Below are 15,997 nucleotides of genomic sequence, written 5' to 3'. Positions count from 1 at the left end.
GGTCGTATTCTGAGGTACTGGGTTAGGGACTTCAAGGTCTCTTTTTGGCAGGACGCAATTCAACCCATCATACCACCCCAGGCCTCACAATGGCCCTTAGGCCATTTTGAAGACTTTGCCTCCTGTGTAGAGCCCAGACCTATTTCTCCCCTTGTTCCCCACTAGGGAAGTACTGCTGAAAAGAAGTGAACTGGCTCCTTTCTTACTCAAAGGTACTTGAGTGTGGCCGAATGCTGGACCTCACTTCACTACTACAGGGTTCTAGTAATCACCACACTGTCCTTGAAGAGAGCTCCCAGCACCCAAACTTTAGCACTCTCATTAGAGTACAGAGAAGAGGTAGGGGACATGAAAGAGCCACCGCTGGTGTTTTGGTGTTAGCCATTGTAGTAGTGGTTTAGTGCTCTGCTGATCCAGGCAAAAGGGCCATTTGCCTTCAGATTCCAACCTGCTTCTCTACTGCTTTATACTGGGCACCATATTTAAGCTCCTCAAAATGATTTTTTTCTTTTTGATACATTCAACATTACAAAATTAGTTCACTTTTTCTTTGATGAATAAATTGAAATGAATTCTTTTGTATCCTAGGCCACAGTTTCCTTCTAAAGGGATTCTACTGGTATGAGCTCCTTCTGGCTTTTAAAGGAGGGGGGGGGGGTTCAAGTAGAAATGAAAGGACACTAAACAGCAACACAAGAGACTCAAGTATGAAACTGGTTGGTAAAGTAGATTTTAGGTCAAAAACTGTATTTAGAGACAAAGAAGGTCATTATATAATGATGAAAGGGTCAGTTTAACAGGGACATATAACAGTTGTAAAAATATATGCATCCAATATCAGAATATCTAAATATGTAAGACAAATATTGACAGATATGAAAGTATACATTGACAATAAACAATAATAGTAGGAGACTTCAACACCCTACATTCAATAATGGGCAGAACACCCAGACAGAAAGATTGAAAGAAACAAGGGACTTGAGCAACACTAGAGACCAAATAGACCCAACAGACATATACAGAACTTTTCACCCAACAGCAGAAGAATACACAATCTTCTCAAGTGCACATGGAACATTCTCTATGATGGGTCACATGTTAGATGACAAAAAAAGTCTTTTTTTTTCCAGTTTCAATGGATACTTTTATTATTTATTGAATAGATCACCGACTTTGTCACCCTACCCACCCACAGTTAGAATTTCATCTTATTTCCATGCTGAGCAGTGAAACAACGCCAAAGCTAATCAGAATAAGCTACTTCAAACAGGGAAGCTAACACAGCTCATTTTCTTTTAACAGGCAAAATATAAATATATGCAATTTAGAATGCACAACGGTTTAGTCACTAAGAAATTCAGATGGTATCTTGGTGCGGTAAAGAAGAGCTGAGATACCGTGCAACTGTTTTAAGGGTTCCTGGCATTACATCTCTTAGCCACTAGCTGAATCTTGACGTGGGGGAAGATTTTAGCTAATGCCAAGTAGAGATGCAACAGGTGCTAAGTTGACTTAGGGGCTGTGCACAGGAACCAAAAGGCAGGAAATTACTAAACACTGCTGAGAGCATCCACCCCAGGAAGGATTTTACCTTCCAGGAGCTCTAAACTGGCACCACCCCCAGGGCTCACATGGCTGACTTTATCCTCTGTGTTCCATTTGGCACGGCAAGTGGCAGTGTCTCCACCACCTATGATGGTGATGCAGCCCCTGGAAGTGGCTTTCACCACCACATCCATGAGGGCTTTGGTTCCTTGGGCAAAAGCTTCCCATTCAAATACGCCCACAGGGCCATTCCACAGAATCTGCTTAGCCCGAGCGACTGCCTCAGCATACTTCTTGCTGCTCTCAGGACCACAATCCAAGCCCATCTAGTCAGCAGTTATGCCAGAGGCCACAGTGGCTTGCCCTGTCTTGGCATTCTCATCAAACTTTTCTGCAGTGACAAAGTCAACAGGCAAGGTAATTTCCACACCATTCTTCTCAGCTTTGGACATCAAATCTTTGACAATCTTGGCTTCCTCTTCATCAGAGAAGTGTCAATCTCCATGTTGTTGAGCACCTTAAGGAAGAAGGTAAAAGCCATTCCACCACCAATAATCATCTCATTGACTTTGTCCAGAATATTATTGATCAGCTGGATCTTGTCTACAACTTTAGCTCCGCCCAGGATGGCCAGGAAGGGTCGCTCTGGGATCTCCAAGGCCTTGGCAAAGTAGTTCAGCTCCTTCTTCATCAAGAAAAGCTCCAGCCTTTTGTGGCAGATTGACTCCCACCATGGAGCTGTGGGCTCGGTGAGCAGTGCCAAAAGCATCATTGACATAGACATCTCCTAGCTTGGAAAGTGAAGCTTGGAAGGCTTCTATTTTGGCTGGCTCAGCTTTAACCTTATTCCCAGAAGCATCTTTTCCCTTCCCCGCTTCCTCCACATGAAAGCAGAGGCTCTCCAACAGGATGACAGACCCAGCAGCTGGGTCAGCACAAGCTTTCTCCACTTCTGGGCCCACACAGTCCTTTAAGAATAAAACATCCTTGCCAAGCAGAGATTTGAGTTCTACAGCAACTGGCTCCAAAGAGTACTTGTCAGGCGTGGGGGCACCATCAGGCCGGCCCAGATGGCTCATAAGAACAACTGACTTAGCTCCATTGTCCAAGCAGAATTTGATGCCTGGGATGGAAGCCTTGATTCTCTGGTTGTTTATTATCTGGTTGTTCTTCATTGGAACGTTGAAGTCCACTCTCATGATGATCCACTTCGCCTTCACGTTCAGCTTGTCCAGAGTCAGCTTATTAGAAAGCGACATCTTGGCAATTCAATGGCAGCAAGGCTGAAGGCTTAAACAGCGGAGAAGAAGGCGGCCAACGTGTGCTCTAATCTCATGCAGAATCACTGACAAAACAAGTCTTAACAAATTTAAGAAGATAAAATTATACCATGTATCATTTCTGACCACAATGGAATGAAACTAGAAATCATTAAAAACAAGAAAATGGGAAAACTCACATAATATGTGGAAATTAAACAATACAATCTTAAACAATCACTGGGTCAAAAAGGAAATCAAAAGGGAATTTAAAGGGCACTGGGTGGCTCAGTCAGTTAAGCATCCGACTTCAGCTCAGGTCATGACCTCACGGTTTGTGGGTTTGAGCCCTGCATCGTGGGAATCTATTCCTCTATAATCTCTTGATGGCAAATTGATACCGTCTTCCTTTTTGCTTAATGGGATGTAGCCCGTGGCTTTTTGTTTCCCCTCAGTGAGAGAGAACACCCAGATGCTGGCTACCACAAAATATATTCCTAACAGAATAGATGGAGCTTTCTTCAGGGACTCTATTATGTTCTGTTAGGTTATCTGCGTGAACCCATGTGGGTGCCCAGTTTATGGCAGAGTCTTTAATCTCCCTACCTACATTGGGAAGAACAGTGCTAAACCAAGAGCCTTTCCTCCTGGGCTTATAGGGTTTCTTATTAGGTAAAGTACATTTAACTTTTTTCATTTTTACAAACATTTACCTTAGTTTTATTTGCATTCTTTAAATTCCAAGTTGGTTATTATATTAAATGTTTTAAGCCAATTGACTAATATATATGTAATTTAGCTATCTGATTTATTAGTTAATAGATCATTTTAAAACAATTATTTTAAGACTATTAAATGACACCTTTTAGCAATGATATAGCATCATTGAGTCAGACACTATGCTGGGCTCTTTACAAACATCGTTTCTAATCCTCAGAATTTCAAAATCCTACATGATTAATATTTTTATATGTATTGTCCAAATGAGTAAATTGTAACTAAAGATGTTTAAATAACTGACACAAGTTTACACAACTACCAAGTGATAAAGCAAGGACTTGGAACCCTGTTTGTCTGGGCTCTTACCATTGAGTGACACTGTCTTTCCTGTGTTTCTCTGCCCCTCTTCCTACAGTCTCTAGCTCAGAAGCAGTGCTGACTCAGCAAGACTATTTGGTTGCTAGTAAAGAAAATCACTAAAGTATATGAACCATAAATGGGCATTTATTGGAAGAACATACAAATTCCAAAGGCTTAACCGCAGAGGATGGAGTATTTTCCTAAACACACAATTTTGCTGCTTTGACCTTTGTGATTAAAGAAGAAGGTACTTATTCAGGCATTACCTAACAACCCTGCCATCAACAGGGGCAAAAAAGAAAGTGCACAAACCTTAAAGAGCTCTATACCATGACTTAATTTTACACACACATTTATCCTAAACCGTAACACGCATCCACATTGCAACAGAAAAAGAAATCGTAATAGCTCAAGCCGCTGTGACAATTCATTTTTCAACTTCAGAAGCTCATTCATCTGGCAAAACTGAGAATTCAGAAATCTCATTAACTGTGAAATCATGGTTAAGTAAGAGTTACCATTTTTTCTTTAAATGTTTATTTATTTTTGAGAGAGAGACAGAGCTCAAGTGGGGAGGGTTAGAGAGACACAGAATCCGAAGCAGGCTCCAGGCTCCGAGCTGTCAGCACAGAGCCTGACGCGGGGCTCGAACTCACGAACCGTGAGATCATGACCTGAGCTGAAGTCAGAAGCTTAACCAACTGAGCCACGCAGGCGCCTCAAGTTACCATTTTTAAATAAAAATTGAATAATAATTCAGGTATAATAAAATTAACTTGGAACCAATCTTAGAACCAATTGACTTAGAATCTGGTGATTCAAAATGTCCTTCAGGGTCTTGTAATAGCAATGATCATTAATGTCTTCATGAATGTCAGTTCTTGCCATACTGGCCTGGTTACAAAAGTGGTATGAGACCCTGAGGAAGTTGCCTTTTTCCTCTAGTATTTTTTTCTAATAAATGCTGAACTGCGGAAGATTTTGAATTATATATATATATATTTTTTTTTTTAATTTTTAACGTTTATTCATTTATGAGAGACAGCACAAGCCGGGTAGGGGCAGAGAGAGAGGGAAACACAGAATTGAAGCAGGCTCCAGGCTCTGAGCTGTCAGCACAGAGCCCAACGCGGGGCTCGAACTCACAAGCTGTGAGATCATGACCTGAGCCGAAGTCGGAAGCCCAACCAACTGAGCCACCCAGGTGCCCCTGAATTATATATTTTTAAAAATTCTGAATACATGGCTCTTTTCCTATTATCCATTTCAGTAACATCTTAAGCATCTGTTATGTGCGAATTGCTATGCTGGGTGCTACAAGAGATTCAAAGAGTTGTAAAACACAGTCCTCTCTTTTAAAGAGTTCTTAGTATAGAGATAATAGCAACAACTAAATTTATGGAGTGGCTCATTTTGTTTCAGGCATTGTTTTAAACACTTTATATTAATTTGCTTAATTCTCGTGAGTACGTTACAATGAAGGCCCCATTTTACAGATGAGAAAATTAAGGCAGAAAGGTTACCAAGCTATTTAGTAATAAATTCTACAGAAAAACTACACAGAAAACTATAAGACCACTCAGTCTAGGATAATTGCCATCCATGAAAAGTTTGAACAAAGTGCTTTGGAGGCTCTGAGATTATTGGGATCAAGGAAGAATTTATGAATGAGACAGCTCTGAGATGGGCTGGCATCTCAGTAGGCAGAGAAACCACCTTCAATGCAGACTTTGATCTTGAACAGGTTGACTTCGACATGCTGCAGCACAGCCGGATGAAGATGTTTAGTCTACAAGACCAGTAGTTTCGGGAGAGGTTGGGCAAGAGATACACCCTGAGAGTTATTTGTGTAGACTCATTTCCGTAGAGGGAGGAGTTTAGAGAGCATGAAGAGAAGACCAAGGATGGAGCCCAGGCAGATCACCCCCTTGTAACAAACAGGAGGAAGAATACGAGAAGCCAGAGAGAGGGGAAGTGAAGGGGGAATAGTCAGAACCAATGAGGAATGAATTTCTAGAGAAGGTCTGGGGAAAGTGGGTAATGATATTGGATCCTTCAGGAAAGAAGATGGGTGGGAATGGGGCTTGAGGAAAGGCTGTTAGAAGATGAGGAGGCAATTCAGAATTCATGGTGAAGGGATGCACAACTGCCCAGATGTAGACCACACTTAAGAAGTTTGGTAATGACGGGAAACAGAGAGGGAGGGTGGCAGAAGGGTTTAGTAAGATGCCTGGGCAAGAGTTCTGACTAACACATGAGGTGAGGGGGAGCTGATTGAGAAAGGTCCTTGAGGGGGTGGGAAGGAATGGGATTGAAAGCTGGAATGACTTACTTATATTTTTATTTTCCAAATGAATCTGGAAAATCTCAACTGCAGCCATATATGGAAAGAACAGTCAGCCAGTGTTATCTGACATTTTCTAAATTTGCTAAAGACAAAAAAGAGAGGACAGATTTTTAAATCAAATGGAGAGCTTACCTACTCCAGTGATCTTTACTGAATCATCTTCAGATGAATCATCATATCTAAAACACTTTTTAAAAATAATTACAGGGGCACCTGGGTGGCTCAGTTGGTTAAGCGTCCGACTTCAGCTCAGGTCACGATCTCACGGTTCGTGAGTTCGAGCCCCGCGTCAGGCTCTGGGCTGATGGCTCAGAGCCTGGAGCCTGCTTCCGATTCTGTGTCTCCCTCTCTCTCTGCCCCTCCCCCATTCATGCTCTGTCTCTCTCTGTCTCAAAAATAAATAAACATTAAAAAAAATTTTTTTTTGAAAAAAAAAAAAATTACATTGGGACATCTGGGTGGCTCAGTCAGTTAAGCGACCGACTTTGGCTCAGGTCATGATTTCACGATCTGTGAGTTCAAGGCCCGTGTCCGGCTCTGTGCTGACAGCTCAGAGCCTGAGTCTGCTTGGGATTCTGTGTCTCCCTCACTCTGCCCCTCCCCAGCTTGTGCTCTCTCTCCCTCAAAAATAAATAAACATTAAAAAATTTTTTTCTAAAAATTAAATAGATTAAAATAAGGAAAAGAAGAATGCTGCTACTTAAAGATCTTGAGTGTTGGAAATACCTAGAAAAAATGCTAAGTGTTACCTTCATTGCTATATTCATACCATCATTGCTGCCTTTCTAAGATTTTTTTAATGTTTACTTATTTTTAAGACAGAGAGAGTGGGGGAGGAGCAGAGACAGAGGGAGAGAGAATCTGAAGCAGGCTTCACACTGTCGACAAAGAGCCTGACATGGGGCTTGAACCCACAAACCGTGAGATCATGACCTGAGCTGAAATCAAGAGTTAGTTGTTTAACGGACTGAGATACCCAGGTGCCCCAATCATTGCTAACTTTCTAAATAAGGATGACACCTGAAACATCAGTGACTTCAGAGAAGAATGGCATTCTTGCTAAATATGGCATTGTTGTTTCAGGCCCAATTTAATTTCTAATTACTCTTCAGATGCTCACTTGAAAATATCACAATGCCTGTAATTAATAATGACATTCTGTATACCATAAAATGTTACCTTAGGCAAAAATAAACAACTACCAAGCAGCTGCCAGCAGGGAGCAGCTTAATCTGTTCTCCATCAACATTCTCACAGCAGCATGGCCGGAAGCATAAAATCCAAACTCCTGAGCTTAGAATTCAAGGCCCTTTACGGTGAAATCACCACCCAAATTTCTGGTGGGCTCCTGCTTCTCTCCATGCACCCCATGCTCATTGGCCACACTCCGTGACTCTGCTGACATCCCCACCCCAGCCCCAGCTCCCTGCCCTGGTTGGGGAGTCACAAAACAGCTCTGGTAGAGCTGAATGTGTCTCAGACTTGGAGTCAGAAGGATTGTTCTGTCATTGTCCCAAGGTTATCCCCAAGATGATTGACTCTCATCTTGGTGTGATTTTCTGAAAAATAAGATAATCATAATAATTGCCCTGGAGAATGATGATAAAGACTACATAACTCATGGCAGCAGTTATAAAATGCACATGTTGTAAAAGCACAAAATGCTCTGGGCGTGTGATACCACCCTATACCATACAGGAATTACACTTGGTTGTGAACTGTACTTCAGAAGCTACCCTTTTCCCCTAACTTCTGGGCCATTTTCTTAAGAACAGAGGACAGATCTTATCCATGTGTTTAGTCAAAGCACTGATTAGAGTGTTAGGATGTGACAAAGCCAGATCCAATTGATCTGGATTCATCAGAGAAAGTAAACCTCTAGGCATAACAAGAAGAAAGGAGGATCTTGTGAGATTGACAAGCTGACATCTCCAGATTCCTACCTCTACTCTCTCACCTTCCTCTTCTTTCACTGTACTCTTTTTGTGTTCTCTCTCTCCGAACCCTGATTTTCCTTCGCTAAGAGAGTAACAAGAGAAATCTGGCTCCTTCTCATGGCTCAGGTGTCCGTTCCTCAGAGAGGCCTTCCCCGATACCACTATAGGCCTCTGTTGTATGTGCTCAGTGCTCGCACAATGTTCAGCACACAGCAAGCACCCAATCAACACGTGAACCAATAAGTCAGATGTTGGCTCATGTGCAGCCATGGCTTTCTCTGGTGCCTGGCAGGCTCTTTCCCTTTGTGCCAATGTTTGCCCTCAAAACTCTCCCTAACTGAGCATGCTAGGCAGTCCCTGCCATCCAATAGACAGGACATGGAAACAAAACCGACTTCCCACCTCTGGGACAGCAACTTTTGATTTAATTGCAACAATTTTCACTAATGTTTGAATGACCGAGAGGTTTAAGGAAGGTGAGGGGGACAGAAAGGACATTAGCATTTGTATTTCAGAAGAAATGTTTTGGTTTTTTTTTTAATTTTTTTTTAATGTTTATCTTATTTATTTTTGAGAGACAGAGAGAGACAGCGTGAGCAGGAGAGGGCAGAGAGAGAGAGGGAGACCCAGAATATGAAGCAGGCTCCAGGCTCCGAGCTGTCAGCACAGAGCCTGACACGGGGCTCGAACTCACAAGCTGTGAGATCGTGACCTGAGCCGAAGTCAGACACTCAACCGACTGAGCCACCCAGGCACCCCCAGAAGAAATGTTTTTTATTTTCCATTTAGTGGAAGGAAAAGATAGGAAATAGCTGGGGTCTGTGGTAAGGATATCATTATTCTGCTTAAGCTTCAGAATCCCAGTGTGTAAAATCCCATTTTTCAAATGAAGAATGGAGATTAAGAGGTTAAACTACCCAAGCCAATCTAAAATCACTAGCAAATGATGCCATCACTATTTGATCCAAATCTGTCTAGCCCTAAGAAATTGCCGATGATGGATGAAAACAAGTAGTCAAGAGACAAAGTCGAAAAGAACTCTTTTTAAAAAAAAAAAAAAAAATATTTGTTAGAGTGAATGCAAATGCAAGTGGGGGAGGAGCAGAGAGAGAGAGGGAGAGAGAGAATCCCAAGCATCTCTGATGTTAGCACACAGCCAAAGGTGAGGCTTGATCCAATGAACCACAAGATCATGACCTGAGCCAAAATCAAGAGTTGGATATTTAACCAACTAAGCCACCCAGGTGCCCCTGAAAAGGAGAACTCTTAATCACGTGCTGCTCCAAACACCAACATAGTCTACCCTTCTTTGGTAATGCCTTGTTTTCCTGGTTTGGCATAACTCCCATCAGGGGGCACTAATCCATCTGTTTGCTTCTCTAACAATCTGGCATTAACTAGGGGACTTGCTCTTCCTACCATTTTGCCACAAATGACTGTGTGGTGGAGTCACGGAAGCTGAGAATTATAGCCTAACTTTGAGATAAGCACTTTAGAAGCTGCGAGAAGTCCAAGGGGTAGGGAATCTTTGTTTAATGTATAACCATCTTGCTTACCTAGGCATAAAATCAATGTGAAGGCTTAAATGGGGGAGATCCTACCAATATAGGGGAGAACCAAGACATGCTTTCTTTTTTTATTTCTTTTTAACGTTTACTTATTTTTGAAAGAAAGAGACAGCACAAGTAGAGGAAGGGCAGAGAGAGAGGGAGACACAGAATCTGAAGCAGGCTCCAGGCTCTGAGCTGTCAGCACAGAGCCTGACGTGGGGCTTGAACTCACGAACCGTGAGATCATGACCTGAGCCAATATCAGACGCTTAACCTACTGAGCCACCCAGGCGCCCCCAAGACATCCTTTCTATTCAATCCTAGAAGCTTCACTGATTCCCTTGCAACCCCTAGGAAAGGCCCACCCAACCAACTGGTTTGGCCCTGATGTTGCAGATGATAAATATTAGTCTGGAGAACACATGTGTGGGTGACATTCCATTGGCAATCCTCTAGCTATTTGGAAGCCTCTTCTCTTGGCAACTCCACAGAAGCTGGAAATCCAGACACTCACTGTTGTAAATGTCCCTTTTGTGGGTGACCTTGTGACCCAGCTCTGGCTATTGAGACATAAGTGTGTTGGAAGGACTCTGGGAAGATTTCCTTCCCTGATGAAAGGGAGGAGGGGCTTCTACATGTGGCCCCTTTCCACTTCTTCCTGATTTGTACAAGGGCATGATGTCTGGGGTTACAATAGCCATCTGTGACCATGAAGCAACAAGCCTGACGATGAAAGACAACATGCTAACAATGGCATGATCATTAGCTGATAAAGAGATAAACTGATAAAGAGATCCTATTGACCAACCACTGATGGGGAGGCAAGGCCATGTGCCAGATATTAGGCCCTGCATTTGGCACTGGTAACATTAAGAGTGAGGACGACAGAGACTCGGTTTGCTAGAAGTCTCACTTCTCAAGGATTTGAGCATGGTCCAGTACTGAACCATCAAGGATCTTGATAGACTAAACATACAACGCTTTCCAGATGTGAGATGTTGCATGCAAGCCCTACAACATGCAACCACTTTCCAAATGTGAGATGCTTGAGACATCTACCAAGAATGGTATGTGGGCCAGGTCTAACCCAGGGTCTAGAAACACAATTAAGAATTTGAGGTATCATCCTCAAAGAGCATGTAAACATCAGATACTGTAGAAACTGCAATGAGCCTAAATACAGGGGGATATATATTCTTATGCAACTGAGGGGTCAAACTCCAGGCAGCAGTTGGGTTCTCTTGGCCCTGTTAGCAGTGAAAGGTAAACAAAAACAACTTGTTAGCCATAAATAAAAAATCCATTTCAGCATAGGACTGGGGAATTCTAATATGTGGTCCTGGCTACCGAGCAAAAGTCTGCCTTAAAAATATTAACTGGATTAGTATTTCCCTGATGGTGAGTGATGGGGAGCATCTTTTCATGTGTCTGTTAGCCACAATGAGATACCACCTGACACCTGTCAGAATGGCTAAAATTAACAACACAGGAAACAACAGATGTTGGTGAGGGTGCAGAGAAAGGGCAACTGTCTTACACTGTTGTTGGGAAGGCAAACTGGTGCAGCCACTCTGGAGAACGGTATGGAGGTTCCTCAAAAAGTTAAAAATAGAACTACCCTACAACCCAGCAACTGCACTACCAGGTATTAATCCAAAGGATACAAAAATACAGATTAAAAGGGGCACATGTACTCCAATGTTTATAGAAGCATTATCAACAACAGCCAAACTATGGAAAGAACCCAAATGTCCATCAACCGATAAATGGATAAAGATGTGGTTTATATATACAATGGAATACTACTCGGTGATAAAAAAGAATGAAATCTTGCCATTTGCAATAGCATGGATGGAAGTAGAATGTATTATGCTAAGTGAAATAAGTCAGTCAGAGAAAGACAAATATGATTTCAGTCATATGTGGAATTTAAGAAACAAAACAAATGAACACGGGGAAGGGAAAAAAGAGGGAAGAAAACCATAAGAGATTCTTAATAATAGAGAACAAACACAAACTGATGGTCGATGGAGGGATGTGAGTGGGGATGAGCTAAATGGGTGATGGGTATGAAGGAGGCCCCTTGTTATGATGAGCACCGGGTATTATATGTAAGTGATGAATCACTAAATTCTGCTTCTGAAACCAGGATTAGACTATATGTTAACTCACTAGAATATAAATAAAAATTTGAAAAAAAAAATAACTGGAACAGGGGCACCTGACTAGCTCAACTGGAAGAACATGCAACTCTTGATCTCTGGGTCATGAGTTTGAGCCCAATACTGGGTATAGAAATTACTAAAAAAATAAACTTAAAAAATATTAAGTGAAACATAAATCTGTATTACTGAAGTAAAAAACATGCATAAGAGAAGTGAGGTGTGGCTTTTGACTCAGTGAACAGCATCTATAGCTACTGAAGGATCAGAAAAATTTTTTAGACAATTATATTAAGCATATGTTTTCTTTATGTTTTATTTTAAAAAGCTTTATTTTTTTTTCTAACTACAAAGGTATACATGCTTATGGAAAAATATTTAAATACAGAAATACTGTGAAGAAAAAAGTTCACATTACCCAATGTATTAGTTTCCTATGGCTGCTGTAACAAATTACCACAAACTTAATGGCTTAATACAACACAGATTTATTATCTTACACTTCTGGACTTTAGAAGTCTCACTAGGCTAAAAATCAAGGAGTCTGCGGGGCTGTTTCTTCTGGAAATTTAAAGGGAGAATCTCTTTCCTTTCCTTTTCCACTTTCTAGAGGCCACCTGCATTCCTTGGCTCGTGGCCCTTCATCCATCTTTAAAGGCAGCAAGGCAGTGTCTTTAAATCTCTAACTCTGATACTGATTCTCCTGTCTCCCTCCTTCCATTTCTAGGGACTCTGTGGTTACACTGGGCCCATCTGGATAATCTAGAATACTTTCCCTATCTCAAGGTCTACTGATTATAACCCCTAATTCCATCTGCAGCTTTAATTACCCCTTACCATGTAACATAACAGAGTCAGAAGTTCCAGGGATAAGGACATTTTGGGGAGTCATTATTTTACCTACCACACACACCCATAATTTTACTAACCAGGAATAACCACAGTGAATGTTTTACTGAATAATTCTTTCCAGACCATGTCCCATGCATATGCATATAGAGATATATACCTGTATACATTGTATTCATTTATATGGATATATAAAAATTGAATATTACACCTCTCTTTTGCTACTTGCTTTTTCCACTTAATCTCGTGGGAACTGTGTGTGTGGGTGTGTGTGTGTGTAAATTTCTACCCGTTATTTTTAATAGCTACCACATTATTATTTTACCATTAGTGTTTTTTGAGTATATACCACGTGTTGAACACAGCATTAAATGCTGACGTAATTTAATCCTTACAACAATGCCGTGGACTAAGAACTATTATAACCACCACCATCCCTTCAGAACCAGGACCCTGGAGGGCATCCATAGAGAGATTAACTTGCTCAAGAGACACTCATCTGGTTAGTGGTAGTTCTCACTTTACCTCATAAACATGCTCTTAACTACAGGGTGGCCTGCCTCTCGCAGGATATGCCACACAGCTGTCCCTTGGATTATTTAAAACCAGTGTCCCAGGGCACCTGGGTGGCTCAGTTCGTTAAGCGTCTGACTTCAGCTCAGATTATGATCTCATGGCTCCTGAGTTCGAGCCCCACATCAGGCTCACTGCTGTCAGCACAGAGCCCACTTTGGATCCTCTGTTCTCTCTCTCTCTGCACCTCCCCTGCTCATGCTCTTTCTCTCTCTCTCAAAAATAAATAAACGTTTGAAAAAAATTATAAATAAAAAATAAAACCAGTGTCCTACCATAAACCATTTTCGCTCTTTGTAATATTTTACTATTTAAAATAGAACTGAAATAAACAAGATCATGCTAGTGTCCGTGGATACACCTGTAATGATTTTTTAAGAAACAGTTCTTAGAAGTATTGCTATATGCTAAGACTTACCTGTATTTCCAAATTGTCTGGAGGACAAGGTATAGTATACTATTCACACTCCTAGTGTCAACATTTTGAATTATTATTCCTTTTAATCTTAACAATATGATGAGGAAAATGGGTGCATTATTTTTTCTTTGACTGCTAATTTCTTTAAATGTTCTTTCAATATGGGATTTTTTTTTCTTTTATGAAGTCCTTGTTCATGTTGTTTGCCTAGATTTCTATTTGGGGATTAATAAAGTTCCTTTTGAAAAGGATGATTTGGATTTTGTAAAGGTCATCCCACATAAAAGGAACTATGAGTCAAAGTAGAAGCTGGAAATACCTCAGAAAGCATGTTCAGGAAAAAGAATAGGAACAAGAAGGAAATAGACATAAAATGTCATAAAATCTAAAAAAAAAAAAAAAAAAATCCAGTAAGGGCAGAAGGGGGCACTGAGTGCCCCCTTAGGGATTGTCCTCATTCATAGACAATGAGAGCAATGTGGTCCAAATGAGGTAGTAGAAAGAACATTCTGGTAACAGCATAAAGGTTGGCTTGGGATGGTCCAGTCTATGTAGCTCAAGGATAGAGGAATTTAGGGTGCTTGGGTGGCTCCGTCATTGGGCATCTGACTTTGGCTCAGGTCATGATCTCACAGTTGGTGAGTTCAAGTCCCACATCAGGCGAGCTTGTCCCCCGCTTAGGGTGAGCACAAGCCCTGCTCTGGGTAAAGTATGACCCCTGGGTGAGTCCCACTTCTCTCTCTCTCTCTGCCCCTTGCTCACTTGCACCCTCTCTCTCTCTCAAAAAAAAAGAAAGAAAGAAAGAAAGAAAGAAAGAAAGAAAGAAAGAGAAAGAAAGAAAGAAAGAAAGAAAGAAAGAAAGAAAGAAAGAAAGAAAGTGCTACAGGTCTGTAGGAACCCAAGGGGACATAAAGAACCCACAGAGCTGCCACAGCCCTGCACCATGCCCACATGCCCACGCTGACTGCTGAGCAGTTGCAGACTGCAGGAGGCAGTGGCTCCCACTCCTGCCATCTCTGCAGCCACCAAAAGGGCTGGGACTTGCACTCAACTATGGTGGTCTGAAACTGCCACTCCTGGAGAATGGATTCCAGCCCGCTAATGTCCCTCTAGTGTCCCCTGTTGGTGGACCGTAGGAAACCATCTGGCAAGAGTATTTGAGAAATGTAGTTTCCAGGTTTTGGCCCCTGCCACACAGAGGGGTGCACATAAAAGCAGGGAGAGATCTGAATGCCAATAGACCAAGTCTAGCAGAAGGGGGGACCCAGGAGAGTGTTCACGGCCAGGATATGGCTCTCCCTGGAAGGAGGTCTGGATTCTGGACTAGTTTTGTTATTGGTGTGCCACATCTTCTCCAAGGCAGTATAGCATAGTGACTCAGGGCATAGGCTCAGTGTCGTCCTTTGAAAGTGGGAAATAATACCTAGCTCAGAAGATATTTTAAACGTTAAATGGGTTACTGTAAAGGACTTAGGAGGTGCCTGAATGTAGTAAGCATTTAACAAATGATGGCTGTTGTCATTGTTACTATCATTTTGATTTTGCCATCTGTAAAGTTATAAGATGAGGATTAAAGCATCTTTGCTGATTTCTCATCAATCAGAGGAAAGGGGAACTAACAGTGGCCCTCAGTCTGAGCCTGGCACTGGGTGGAATTTTCGAGATGCAGAGAAAAAGAAATAATATCCCTGCCTCCAAGAGCTCATCCTTTGACAAGAAGACAGAGGAGAATCACTGATTCAACATAAAAATGTGCTCAGTGATAGACCAGAAGATACAGGGAAGGTTCTAGAAGAGGGTTTTTGCAGCATAGTGGAGAGATTTACATAGACTCCACTTTAAATCCAAAATTATGTTCTGTCACCCTGGGCAGATCATTTAGTCACCCCTGCCTGTTTCCTCGACAGTAAAAAGGGGAGATCGTACTTGAACCTGCCTCACAAAGTCTTTGTGAAAATTAAGCCAGCTGCTGTCCAGAAAGCTCATCCTGTAGTACCTGACACAGAAGTGTGTTCAAAAGTGATCGTTAGTATGATTCCAGTGGCCCAAGAGAAATCCGGGACCCAGGCTAAAGAAATGCAAACTGAAGGAGGAAAGGACGGCTGAAGAGCGGCCCAGCCCTCCAGGATCGCTTAATTATTGTGGTTGAAATTTCTTTTAACTTCAGGTTCTTTTACTTGGGAGGTATCTACCCCAGGGGGCGCCCGGGGCCTTCGCGTCTCTGTTGCCCGTGGCAACCGGCAGCCCCGGCGGCGTCAGGCCTGGTAGGCAACG

The 15,997-nt window shown here is 42.0% G+C and overlaps 1 pseudogene; it reads right to left on the bottom strand.

Annotated features, from left to right (window-relative positions):
• Positions 1-1,404: 1,404 nt before the first annotated feature.
• LOC102955201 lies at positions 1,405-2,833 on the bottom strand (annotated as a pseudogene).
• Positions 2,834-15,997: the final 13,164 nt, after the last annotated feature.

Source organism: Panthera tigris, chromosome B3 (genome assembly GCF_018350195.1).
Source record: "Panthera tigris isolate Pti1 chromosome B3, P.tigris_Pti1_mat1.1, whole genome shotgun sequence".
Lineage (NCBI taxonomy): Eukaryota > Metazoa > Chordata > Mammalia > Carnivora > Felidae > Panthera > Panthera tigris.
The sequence above is the reverse complement of the archived record's forward strand: the minus strand, read 5'-3'. Positions and strand labels throughout refer to the sequence as shown.